The sequence below is a fragment of the Eptesicus fuscus genome, chromosome 5 (assembly GCF_027574615.1).
Source record: "Eptesicus fuscus isolate TK198812 chromosome 5, DD_ASM_mEF_20220401, whole genome shotgun sequence".
Lineage (NCBI taxonomy): Eukaryota > Metazoa > Chordata > Mammalia > Chiroptera > Vespertilionidae > Eptesicus > Eptesicus fuscus.
The window spans coordinates 40443938-40458069 of NC_072477.1; positions in this window are offsets into that span (position 1 = coordinate 40443938).

Consider the following 14132-nt stretch of genomic DNA (forward strand, 5'->3'; position numbering starts at 1 on the left):
TTACATTTTAGTTCTTTATTGCTCTCTCTCATCTCTTCTTCCTTATGTGCTCCATCAGTAAGTTCCATGAGCTCTATCTCTAAAACATATCCTGAATCTGACCACTTATTTCCTTTCCCAGAGCTAACACCCTAATCCATGGTTCTATTGCCTCTTGCCTGGATTATAATAACAAATTCCCTGTGTCCTCTCTTGAGTTTCTAAATATGATCAAGCCATTTCTCCTTAAAACCCTCCAAGTGCTTCGCACTGCACGTAAAATTAAATCCATGCTCCTTAAATGCCAGGCTCACCTATGTTTTCATCTAAGAGTTCTATAGTTTTAGTTAGGTCTTTGATCCATTTTGAGTTAATTTTTATATATAGGGTCAGATTGAGGTTCCCACTTCATTCTGTTGCATGTGGACATCTAGTTGTCCCAACACAATTTGTTGCAGTCTTCTTTCATCATTGCATGGTCTTAGCACCCTTATCACAAATCAACTGTTTACAAATGTAGGAAGTTTGGTCCCCGTCCCCTCTGAATCTTCACTTCTGTTCTTTTGATGTCTATGTCCTCTGATGTCAATACCACACTGTCTTCATTACTGTAGTTTAGAAATAAAACTATGTTCTTTTTCAAGATTGTTTTAGCTACTCTGAGACCCTTGAATTTCCATATAAATTTTTATTTATTTATTTTTACATATATTTTTATTGATTTCAGAGAGGAAGGGAGATAGAGAGAGAGATAGAAACATGAATGATGGGAGAGAATTATTTATTAGCTGCCTCCTGAATGCCCCCCATTGGGGATTGAGCGCACAACCCAGGCATGTACCCTTGACCGGAATTGAACCTGGGACCCTTCAGTCCACAGGCCAATGCTCTATCCACTGAGCCAAATCGGCTAGGGCTTCATATAAATTTTTAAATCAGTTTGTCAATTTCTATAAAAAAGCAAACTGGGATTTTGTGAGAGACTACATTGAATCTATAGATCAATTTGTGGAGATTGCCCTTTTAGCAATAGTAAACCTTTCAGTCCATTACCATAGGATGTTTTTCCATTTATTTAAAAATTTCAGCAATGTTTTATAGTTTTCAGATTATAAGTTTTTCACTTCTTGTCTTTTTCCTATTCTTAGGGATAAAGGATTCAGTCTTTCATCACTAAGTATGAATAGAGTGTGGGTTTTTTCATTAATGCCCTTTCTAGTATTGAGAAAATTCCCTTCTATTCCGAGGTGGTTGTGTATGTTTTTCATGAAGGAATGTTGCATTTTGTTGCATGTTTTTTCTGCATTTATTGAGGTGATCATGTGATTTCTGTCCTTTGATCTATTGATATGGTATATTATATTAATTTTTGGATGATAAACCAAAATTCCTGATATAAATCTCACTTACATTCCTGATATAAATCCCACTTGGTTATGGTGTTTAGTTCTTTTCATACATTGCTAGATTCAGTTTGCTAGCATTTTGTTTAGGATTTTTAACGTCAATATTTCTAAGAAATATGGGTCTGTAGTTTTATTTTCTTATTATGTCTTTGTCTGATTTTGATATCAGGATAATACTGGCCTCATAGAATGACTTGGGAAGTGTTCCCGCCTTTTCAAATTTTTGGAGTGTTTGTGAAGAATTTCTATTAATTCTTTAAATGGTTGAATTCAGCAATGAAGTCGTCTGGGCCTGAGGTTTTGTGTGTGTGTGTGTGTTTGTGGGTAGTTTTTAAATTACTAGTCCAATTTCTTGTTATCAATCTATTCAGATTTTCTTTCTTTGTGAGTCAGTTTTGATCATTTGTGTCCATTTCATCTAAGTTATCTAATTTATTGGCCTACAGTTTTTCATAGTATTTCTTTATCATTCTTTTAATAGCTGTAAGGTCAATAGCAATATCTTTCCTCTCATTCCTAGTTTTAGTAATATGATTCTTTTTTCTTGGTCAGTTTAGCTAAAGATTTATCGCTTTTTTTCTCTTTTCAAGAAACAAACTTTTAGCCTCCTTAGTTTTCTCTATTTTAAAAAAATTCTCTTTCATTATTTCCTTCCTTTTGTATACTTTGGATTTCGTTTGCTTCCCATTTCCACCCAAAGTATTATTTTAAAGTGAAAAAATAGGTTACTGATTTGACATGTTCCTTCTTGTTTATTAATGCATTTAATCTCTAAGTTTCCTTCTAAGACTGCTTTAGCTAAGTCCCATAACTTTTGTTATGTCATTTCATTTCTGTCAAAGTTTTTACCAATTTATCTTTTATGTCCTCTTTGTCCATTGGTTATTTAGAAATGTGTTGTTCATTTCCACATATTTGTGAATTTCTAAAAAAATCTTTCTGTTAGTAATTTCTAATTTCACTATATTGTTATCAAAGAGCATACTGTCTATGATTTCAATTCTTTCTAATTTGTTGAGATTTGTTTTATGGCCTAGCATATAGTCTCTTCCACAGAATGTTCCAGCCCTTAAGAATAATTTGCATTCTTCTGTTGTTGATCAGAGTGCTCTATAAATGTCTGTGTTAGGTTTAGGTGGTGTATAGTGTAGTACAAGTGTTCTAATTCTTACTAATGTGTCTGAGTGTTCTATCCATTATTGAAAGTTAGATATGGAAGTCTCCAACTATTACTGTTGAATTGTCTAATTCTTTTTTTTATTCTGACAATTGATGTTTCATGTATTTTGAGGCTCTGTTGTATATATATTTATAATTGTTATATATTTCTGGTGGATGGACTATATTATTGTAAAATGTCCCTCTTTATATCTAGTAATATTTTCTTGTTCTATTTTGTCTGATATTAGTATAGTCACTTGTTAGGACTTTGTTAAATTTACACACACACACACACACACACACACACACACACACACAGGTTATTAGAGCCCTGGGTATCACATGGTTAGCCAAAGTTCAATAGAAGACCACAAGGAAAATTGCAAAAGAAAAGTTTATTACTCACAAGTACTGGAGGAAGTGCACGGCATGTCTTGAAGGTCTGTGCAGGGAGGTCAAGGCAGGGTGCAGGAACTGAGAGTGGCATGACCTGGATCAAATGCCTTTATTAGAGTCAGTGTGTGGGATGCTTTGGGGTTCCCAGGCTAAAACCAGAATAGTCAATTCAAACCAGAAGGAGCACAGTTTGGGGAAGCTTCACCGAACTCTTATCTAAAGGGCACACAAAGTGAAGGCCCTAGGAGGAGAGGGGAGACTGTTTATCACAAGGGCCTTCGGTGGAGTCAGAGCAGGAATTTACATTTACTTGTGACTCTGAGTGCTGTTATCTAGGACGTGTGCTCCTGGGAGGGCCTAGTGTCAGCTCAAGGTCCCTGCAGGTTGCTTGGACACACAAAATGGATGACAAGGCAGCAATATTATGGGGTAGCTCAGCGAAACTCCCTGACAACTATACTCTTTGTGAGATAAAGTCCTCAAATGATCTCATGGCTCTTTAAGCCAAGATTAGGAAGATTAATTAGTCTCCTTTCCCATCTGAATGCAGAAAGGCAAAAGTAAGGATCATTCTAAATTTGTGAGGTTGGCTTTAAATTTCCATTTTAAAGAAGCTTATTAAATGTTTTATAATGTTCTTGTTCACGCATAACATGTTTCAATCTAGCCAAAGAAAATTATAAGTGTTCAAAGGGATACCATGTGAAACTCTAAACTGAATACATAAAAATTTGGCCATCTGAGGAGTTACTAGTTACTAATATAATTAGTTGGCACATTACCGGGGATTTGTAACTTAATATTAACTTGATATATGTTATTGCAATTGTCTAAATGGCACAAGGGAAGCTAAAGCTACAGACACTAGGCCTAAATTCTGAAGTCTCATCTATTTCAGGAGGATAAAGAGAAAAGTGTTCACTTCGCATTAAAGTCTCTGGTACAAGTAGCGACTCTTACCACACAGATGGTTCAAGCATAGAAGGAATAAATGACGCAGAATCAGGACAACAAGAAATGCTTTAACTGGACCAGGACCAAGATGGTTATCTGAGTACACCAGAGATGTCACTTAACAGCTCCATTTTAATGATAACTTTAATGGTGGCTAAGAATGTGAGCAGTGCCCTGAATCTCTCTAGGTCAAACTCTAAGGCAGAGGATCCCGTTTTATGACTCTCCAACTTTTGAAGTTCTCCTATGAGGTTAGTAATTTCTTCCACACACTCACTGTCTTATCTGTCTACCCACACTGTCCCTAGCAAGTCAGATCCCATGCAGAGCTGCTTGTCTGTATAGCACCCTTATATAAATTAGGAAAAGGCGGTTTCCTCCCTATAGGGGACCTGATTTGGTAGCAGCAATGGCCAGGGCACAGGCTTTGCCCCTAGAACACAGGCAGAATTGGAGCCCCGCTCGCCCCTTGGCGGGAGGCCCTAGAGTAATGTGGCGGGAGCTGAATTCTCTTCCTTCTGTGCTGCTCACAGGCTGTCCACATCTCTCCTCTCATCCTGGGAGATGACTACCTGGTATCATATGTAGTAGTATGTCTTTATTGAGGAGCAGTCTAACACAGTCAGGACTGCACAGCAAAGTGAGCATCCTAAAGTCAGATGTCCTGGCCTTGAATCCTGCCTCTACCAATTAATAGCCTGAGACTAGGCAAGTTATGCAAGTTTTCTGTGCCCCAGTCAGGGTAAGAACATTTTTATTTTGTTATTATTCTTTAAGCTAAATATATAAGTTTCACATAAGAGTGATAATTCACTGGGCAAAAGGAGCAAGAAGGGTCCTCTAGACAGGACAAAGACAGGGTCTATGTAATAGGTTCTGCAAGGCCTACATGAATTAATATATGTAAATGTTTAATATGTATGCAATACACATTATTTATTAATATAGGTTAGACCAAACACCCTAGGAGGGCTGTTCAAATAGTGCCTCCTCATGCAGTTATGAGCAACTGGATGAAAGTGCAGTTCACATAAGAATGCTTCACTTTCACGCCTTCTACCAACCCTTTCTGGAGTCAGAGACTGGCAGACTGCATTAAAATCATTCAGCAAGCCCTAGCCGATTTGGCTCAGTGGATAGAGCATTGGCCTGCAGACTGAAGGGTCCCAGGTTCGATTCCGGTCAAGGGCATGTACCTTGGTGGCGGGCACATCCCCAGTAGAGAGTGTGCAGGAGGCAGCTGATCGATGTTTCTCTCTCATTGATGTTTCTAGCTTTCCATCCCTCTCCCTTCCTCTCTGTAAAAAATCAATAAAATATATATATTTTAAAAATCATTCAGCAAGCATTTGAACACTTTCTGTGCACAGAGGTAGACAAAAACATTTAAAAAGACAACCTTCACCCCCAAAGCATTCTCCCTAATTTCAAAAAGTCAATCAAAATAAAACGATTTTAATTGTCAAACAAATGTGACCATATCAGGATACAGGGCGTAGACCTTCTAGTTTACTAGAATAGGCTCATGCCTAGACATAGATCATCTTTGAATCCAGGCTCACTTACTTGTTGGCTGTGTCAGCTCAAGTTAGTTACTTAATTTCCATGAGATTTAGTAGGTAACATGAGGGAGGAAAAGTTTCAAGGGTTATTGTAAGGATTGAGATAATAACAGAACAAAAGGGGTCTGGCACATAGGAGGTAATTATTTAATGGTAGCTTTTGTCTTTATGAATATTTTCTATCATCATCTAAATTCCATTGTAAAAATCTGTGATGGCTCTTAATATTCCACAGGTTGAAGTTCAGATACATCACATTCCAGGCCTTTGAGAATCCAGCCCCATCTATCTTCCTATCCACTCTTTTCACCACGAACCTCACAGTCCAAACACATGGAACTACTTGCAGCTTACAGAACCTGCTATTACATAGACCCTGCCTTTGTCCTCTGTCTAGAGGACCCTTCTTGCTTCTTTTGCCCAGCGAATTATCACTCTTATGTGAAACATATGTATTTAGCTTAAAGAATAATAATACAATAAACATGTTCTTACCCCTCAGGTTAAGAAATATAAACAGAAGGCCCCTGTATTCCACATTTTTTTTTTTTTTTTTAAAAATCAGCATCTGTGATTTGTATTTTTAAAGTATAAGAAATAAAATCCTTGTTTATGGATCACCTTTGCCATGAAAGATCAAGGAACTTAATCGTGGCCTAAAAGCCAAAAATGACTCCTAGTCACTGCAGGGATGCTACTAGAAATTAAAATATTCAAATACAATTTGATTGGTATAATATTATGGAGAAAAAATATTTTAATATTTCAAATGTAAGCAGTTTTTTCTATGATGTTTTGCTTCTTTTGAAAACCTACCGCATGATTTCTTTGTTTAAAATAAATATGGTGGGTTATTAATACTATTATTACTATGATTGGTGGGAGGGGCATGTCTTTTTATGTTTCTCTTGACTGGTCAGGAGCCACTAGGTGGCAGAGAATGTCTTTTGATTACAATAAGAAAACCTTTTTAAACTTGTCGGTGTGAAACAGGTTTTGGAAAACATAAAAAGCATCACACTATAGACTTCATAGGTTAGCATATAGCACTAGTAACCCATGGCCCTGCAATCAGCAGTTTTGGCCAGTTGGCTATGTTGTAGTAGCAACTACAGCAATAGTATCAAAACCACGTTTATTGAGTGATGGCTGTGTACCAGACACCAGACTAAGGGGTGTCCACACCTTATGCTGTTTAATCCTCACAGCAGTCAGAGGAGACAAGCACTATTAATCTCCTTTTTGCAGAAGAAAAAGCTGGGTTTTGAAGAGAAGAAACAATGTGCATAAGTAGCAGAGGCCAGATCCAAACAAGGTCTGTCAGATTTCAGAGCCTGAGGGATTAAGAACTTCACGCTAAAGATTTTCAGAATTGGGAGAATATTTAATATTTTGTAGGATTAATCACGCTGTGATATAATTAGGTTTAGACATGTATTGACTTTAGGTATTTTCAATATTTTAGATGCTGTGTTAATATCTGAGCTTAATCCTTAAAGTCTTTATGAAATAAAGAGTTTGTTAAGGACTTTACATGCGTATAGGCACAACCCCTTATCTTTTTTCCCATTTAGTGGCCATTTGATCCCAATTTCTAATAATCATATTTCATCTATTCCCTCAAAACCTCCTTTCCATTATGCCTGTATGCCAAGAAAAGGCAATTTATTAATGAAAGCCAATTTTTCCCCACAGTGTTTTGTAGATCCTTAGCCAAAATTTTTTAAGTTTCCTGCAAGTGTTGTTGACAAGAACCATACTATAATCGTCTCAATGTGTGTGTGTGTGTGTGTGTGTGTGTGTGTAAAATCAAATGACAGTCATTTAAAATTTAGTTTTGCAATGTAATGTGCTCATCTTCAGAAAACTACAGCCTATTCTAAAGCCTCAAGCTGAGAGAAGGCATTCATTATAGCAAAGAGGCATTTTTCTTTATTTCCTAAGAAACATTTAATAATTACCTTAAAGATATAATGGGGAAATTATAAGACTATAGAGAAATATTGGTTAATGTTAAGCTTTGTGGCAATATGTGACTTTTATAAATCTGAAATGGGACAGTGATTATGTAGAAATTTCACAGGACTACATGACTCATAGGAAAGTTCACAGGGCTGGCCCTCCTTTAATTGGAAAAATTTTACTTAGTGTCTTTATCCTTGTGTTTCCTTTCTGTTTTTCCTCTTTGGAAAAAAAAAAAGTTGAGAGTGTAAAGGTGATTAGAAGGTGCTTTCAAAAACATTAGAGTTTTTAACCATTAGAACCATTCTTTGAAATAGGGAAGGGAAAGAAGTGAGCATATCAGAATGGCTATTGATAGTTTATTGGAGGTTGGTATTTTGTTGGATGTTAAATGTCTTACTTATTTGTATTATTATTTAAGCTAGAATTTAGTGTGTTTTTTATTTTTTCATTATAAAGATCTACCAATTATAAAAGGTAAAATGAAAATTCAAAACTAATACCCTTTTATTTGGTTTCCTTTGAAATATTCAAACTTTACATTGGTCTAACTTAAATGTCTAGTATGATTGTATATTTTAAAAGTGCCAATAAAATGTGAATTAATATCATTAAGAACTTTTCAAATAAATGAAAATAAATATGTAAAATTTTAAAGAATCCAATTTCTTAGGAATTTGGGAAAAACAGTTGCTACACACTGATTGTAAATTTTACTGACAAGTAACTTTTTAGTATTAGTTTTTAAGCTAAAGAAATAAAAGTATGTTTAAGGCTATTTACTGTCACTTTATTGATTTACTGATTTTTCATAAGTGGTTTACTGGCTCCTTTTCACTTTTTTAAATAAAGAAGTTATATTAACCTATAACAATTTTGAGAGGCTTCTTATGTCAACAGAAATATCTTCCAGTTTTACAATTTAAAATATTATGCATTTAGATGACAATTATCCTATATAATATTATGTTAGCCTACTTATTGCCTCTAGTTGTTGCTTAATATTCATTTCCATCCATTCACTGTTTAGGAAGAGATTATTGCCTGTATTTTTATGTTTTGCATGACTTGCATATGTATTATTATGCAATGAAATTACTAAAAGTCAGACATTTTATATATTTATCCCCTTCTCTGAATTTCCGTAATACCTTGTTTTCCTATTAAAAATAGCTATTTTTGAATTACCTAATAAGCATCAAGAGCCATTGTTCCATTGCAAATAGTAGTGTAGATTTAACAAAAAGAGGGCAGCATTGGCAAAGGCATTAGGGTAAAATTTTTATATTGCATAAAATTGCTTCCCCTTTGCTATTATACTAAAGTAAGTAAGGCTAGTTACTATGGCAATCAAATCTCAAAATGTCAATGGCTTAACACAATAAAAGTTTATTTTTTGCTCTCATGTAAAGTCTAATGAGGATGATATGAATTGGAGGATAGTCTCCAATGTGGTCAGTCATTCAGGGAACTTGTCCCCACTACCTGCTCGGACCTCAGACTTCTCTGCTGGATTGTCTGCATCTGTGGCAAGTAGGAACTAAGGAGGTATGGAAGATCACATCAAAAGTTTGTATGATAGGCCTGGAAATGGTCAACATCCTTCTGTCCTTGTTCCATGGGCCATAACTCAGTCATGTGCAAGGGAGGCTGGGAAATGTTGCTTAGCTCTGTGACCAGGAGGTAAAGGAAAAGATTTTGTTGAACATGTAGCAGTTCTTGCCTAGCCCATAGTAGTAACCCAATGAAAGAAGTTACTTTCAGTAACTCTTTCATGTCGTCCTTATGCAGAAGCAATTTAAATCCGGGACTGCAGGATTTTCAAACCTCACCCCTGCCCTGTTATCACACCTAATCTTTGAACCTGTAGAGGAGCGATTTTCAAACAGTATGCCTCAATTTTTAAAGCATGCAATACCTGACTATTTAGTCAGGGCCACTGACCTCTTTTCCCTTAGATTGTCAAATTTAAAAAATGACAACAGCCAACATAATAACAATAGCTATTCAGTGTGAATGAATCAAAATTATACCTATTTTTTTTATTAGATCAGCAACAAATATATTTTTTCAGTGTGCTGTAGAATTTTAGTTTATGTGTGCCATGAGATGAAAAAGGTTGAAAATCGATGCTGTACAGTAAATAGATTATCGTGAATTCTGTTTCTGAGAGATCTCAAATGTTATATGGCTCTGGATGGCTTTAGGGCAGACAGCAGCTGTGGATGGGCAGGAAAGAGGAAAAATGGACACACGGTGGCCAAGTAGGGGCTCAGACTGACATCACTTGGCTGAGGGCACTGCTCACGTGCCAGAATGAGAACTCTACCACCATCTCTCCAGCTCTCCTCGGAATCTCTTTGCCATTGCCTCTAGCATAACCTGGCCTCCACCTGTGGCAGCCAATGAACTCTTGGGAATGTGGCCAATGTTATTAGTAGAATGAAAAATGAAAACCTGAACAAGGAAAACAATGAGGTTCATTAAGCAAATATGTTAATGAATAGTTTAGTGATATTTAAAATAGATGAAAATATTGTTTTTATCCTCATGCTATAAAGGACACTGGAGCCTAGCACAGAATTTGATAATTGAGGTGTTTGGTTACTGAAAATTACGTTCAAGTGTATTGATCACCTTTTAAATCTTTGAAGCTGATTGAATATAAATTTGATTTGATGGTTTAAATTTGAATATGTCATAAAAAGGCTTTAAACCCTTTTATGGAGATTAAGAGAAACCCTTTCTGTTAACTTGTTTTATTGTTGTTGTCATGGAGACCACCAGAAGCACAATCTTCATAAATTTATAACCCAAGTGAATTAGCCTCTAAGCAATGAATATTTTTATGCACTTATTCACTTCAAATATTTTTGAAGTGATTTACATTTTTGTCAAAAATGAATATGGATTTTTTTACTTGCTTCAGTTTCATATATAATGCAGCCCAGAATCATAGATTATAAACATGGATTTAATTTACTGAAATATTCATTTTATGAATCTAAAATTATTAATTAGCTCACCACAAAATGTTATAGTAAAAAAAGCAATTAATGGTATAAGTTGTTTTTTGTTCATTACAAATGATTAAAATGTGAAATTATAATAATGTATATGTAATATCAAGGTTAATGTTAATATTCTATTCCAAATTATCTAATATTCTAATATCATCTGTTCTAAATTTTAGAATTATTATTATTTAAAAATATATACATAAAATGAGAATCAATAAAAGTCATATGTTGTTGTGAGTTTAGTTAGTGATGGTTATGACCTGCAATATTTACTTAACTCTCATAACAAATGTTTTGCTTGAATGATAACATTTTTCCCCCAAGTATTGTGGCTTTCTCATTTTGAATTATGACCTCCACAGAGAGCTCTGTAAGTATTCTGGAGAAAATATGAAGTTATCCCAAATGACTATTATGACCCTATAAAGTCATTCATTTTAGCCAGAAATGACATTTTATGCTTACTCTCATGTAAGAGGAAAAGTAAGTTCACATTGCTATTCTCCCTGAGGAATGTCAACAAGGTTCTGCCTATTGGCTTGAGCTTAGATGCAGCCTTCTGCTGGGGTGCGGAGGGGAGAAGCAGCAGTCCTTGGGGCCTCCCTCTAACCAGCCTCCTAACCATCCAGGCTAGAGAATCACCCTCCTCTTCTTAAAACTACCCTCTCCACGAAAGATCTACAAAATAGTTTTTGCTGCAACCGATAATCAGAGTGTAAATTGAAGTGAGTTTGGGGTTACTGGGGGCAGTTTGAAGTCTGTACTTCCCTACCAGAGAGGCAAACAAGCTTTGGAGCCTGTGTGTCATCCCAACTCAGCCATTCACAAATTATATCACCTTAGACAAATTATAAAACGTCTCTCTTCCTCAGTTTCCTCTTAATGTAAAATGGGGATAATAATAGGACTTATTTCATAAAAAGTGCTGTGAGGACTTGTATTTGTTTACAAAAGCCAATGGTTAAATTTCCAGAAATTTTGCAAGTTGTTAAATAAATGTTATATTAAATAAAAGGTAGTAAATACTCAAAATTCATTACTTCCTAATTATTTTACTATTACTTATGTTTCTTAGGTTATTTATATCTATTGTCTCTGTATGGTGCAAATAGTATATAAAGGTGGGCTACTGTAAATTTCTGCCCGACTCCCATGTTCAGCGATATTGGTAGCTTGAAATTGACCATGATCGGGGGTAATATTTACACATGGAAATTGGCAATCATTACTAATCTGACTTTCTTTCTTTCTTTTTTTTTGAGAATTGGTTATTAAACATTTATAAGTAGCCAGATCATCACTGTTTATAGTGTGTTTAGGATTTGTCATCCTAAAAACTATGTTCAACATATGTTATTAAATATATATTACATATTAAAATGTAAATATGTTAAATATGTGTAAATATGTTAAATATATATAATAGCTGGTTGGCACTGTAAGTTCTCCAAATGTATTAGCCATTATTATTTCTGAGTTGTTATTATTTCGTTGTTTTTTTGTGGGTTTTTTTTGCATCAGCATTCTTTCCTCCATTTCTTCTTCAGTTCTACTTCTTTTCTTATCTTTGAGGAGATTTGACAATAATTGAAAATCATTCTTTTTCCCATTTCTGCCCAAGCTCTATAGACTTGACTTTAAGCCCCACCCCCCGCCCCCCAGAACAGAGATTATGTATATCCAATTTAGCACTGGGTCCCCTGCACCAACCTATGAGCCTGCTGCTTAGCAGCCCTCAGTAATCACTGCTCTGCAGATCCACCTGAGGACAGGCAGGGAGGGTGTTGCAGAAGCTTTGCAGGACACACACTGAAGTCTTCCTTCTGCTCACTCTGGCTCTCTCATGACCCTTTTAGTTCTGGAGAGTCAAACCTGCAGTTAGGAAGTGCTGCCTTTTAACACTGTTATCCTCCCAACACCATCACCAAGATTCACTAGAAAGGCTTTAGAAAATGTCCTAAAGAGTCTATTTGAGAAAATGACCTGACGCTCTGAAAACAGCAGTGGACTATTCTGTGAAGACCTATGAAAACATAATGATTTACTAAGATTTTCATGTGTCCCCAGTTTCGGAAGCTCTTCCTCTTTGCCCTTTTTTCTCTCCACTGTATATGCCAAGTCAAGAGCTTTCCTATGTAGTGATGGTTGTCAAACTGGCTCTGGTTTTGAGAATCAGATGTATTCATGCTGTTTGTCAATTTAATGACCTGCTTTGGTTCGTTTTACAATTAGAAATCCCTCTGCCTCATGGCCTAATTTGGTTTTCATTAATTTGCCCTTTAATGAAGAACTTGGAGATTGAATTTTACCAGTTTGGCTGCGTTCTATTTTAAATTATAGGTTACCCTTTTGCCCTAATTCAAACTAACAGTAACACCTGGATTTTGAGTTGCAGTTGAACATATAAAAATACTGATTTGCTAAGGTGTAGCTATCTAAAATTACTTTTAGTAAACGAAGTCATTTCTAGATTCCGAAATTTAGAGAGAACTAGCCAAGGGATTTTTATGCATGACTTTTGCCACAAACCACAGTGATCATCCTAGAGCTCTTAATGATCAAAATAGTTCAGGATCTGTAACTGGCTCTTTTATGATACTAGGGCTAACTTATCCAAATATATCTTCAAATTACTATAGATAACACATAAAATTCTAAGAAAAGAACTTTTCTTTTAATAAAAAAGTCCCTTAAGAGTTGTTTTTTTAAATCAACCAAGTACTTTATCTCAAGATTTTGCTGCCCAAATCATGTCTTTTTTTCCAAAAAACTTTTTGACTTTTAAATTATAGTTGATATACAATATTATATTAGTTTTAGGTATACAACATAGTGATAAGTCTAGTACCTATTTGCCCAAATCATCTTAAATAGACTATGGATTGGCATTAATATACCATCTGGGGCAAATGGGTTGCTTTTTAGGTTAAAGGTGGCCATCTGCAGGGGTGAGTTTAGTGGTCTAACGCAGCCCACTAATATTGTCCCAGCTGCGAAGCAGATGGTGCGGTGAGCAGAGGGTAGCTATAGGGGGCCTGCCCTATGGTTTCATCTGTCTACAGGCTACAATGCACTCTCTCCACTGGGGGCTCAAAAACATTCCCTTCCATCTCTGCCTCCCTAGCTCTCAATAGAGATCTGAAATGTGAACTATCTTTTTGTGTAGCAGAACATAATAGGATGACTTCCATACATCATTGAAAAAAATTGATCTGAGTTTAGGGAGAGGCCTGGGTTAGGAGTCCCCTGAAGAATAGGTGTTGCGATATTTTTGAATGGTGGGCCATCTGCTAGGCTATGAGAACCTGCTGGGTACAGCTGGCTGCCTGACACATAAGGGTGTCACTGATTAATATATCACATGAAATACGTTCACACCATAGTTGTAGGAGATGGTGCCCAGGGTAGTATGAAGCTAAAATTAAAAAGATAGGTCTGGAACTTGTTTGTTCTATGTGATATGACCTAATATGAGATTTAAAGTGTATCATATTTGGGAGTATAAGTTGGGTAAAGCTATAAAACTTGTTCCTTTTTCTTTTATATGATGAAGATCAATTAACTTTTCAAAATGTAAAATATCCTCTTCTATAAAATATAAAGATCAGATTATCTCTTTAGTAAAATATTCTTCCATCCTAACCCAGAATTTTGGATGGTATTACCAGGATTTAATATTCTATTTCATGAAT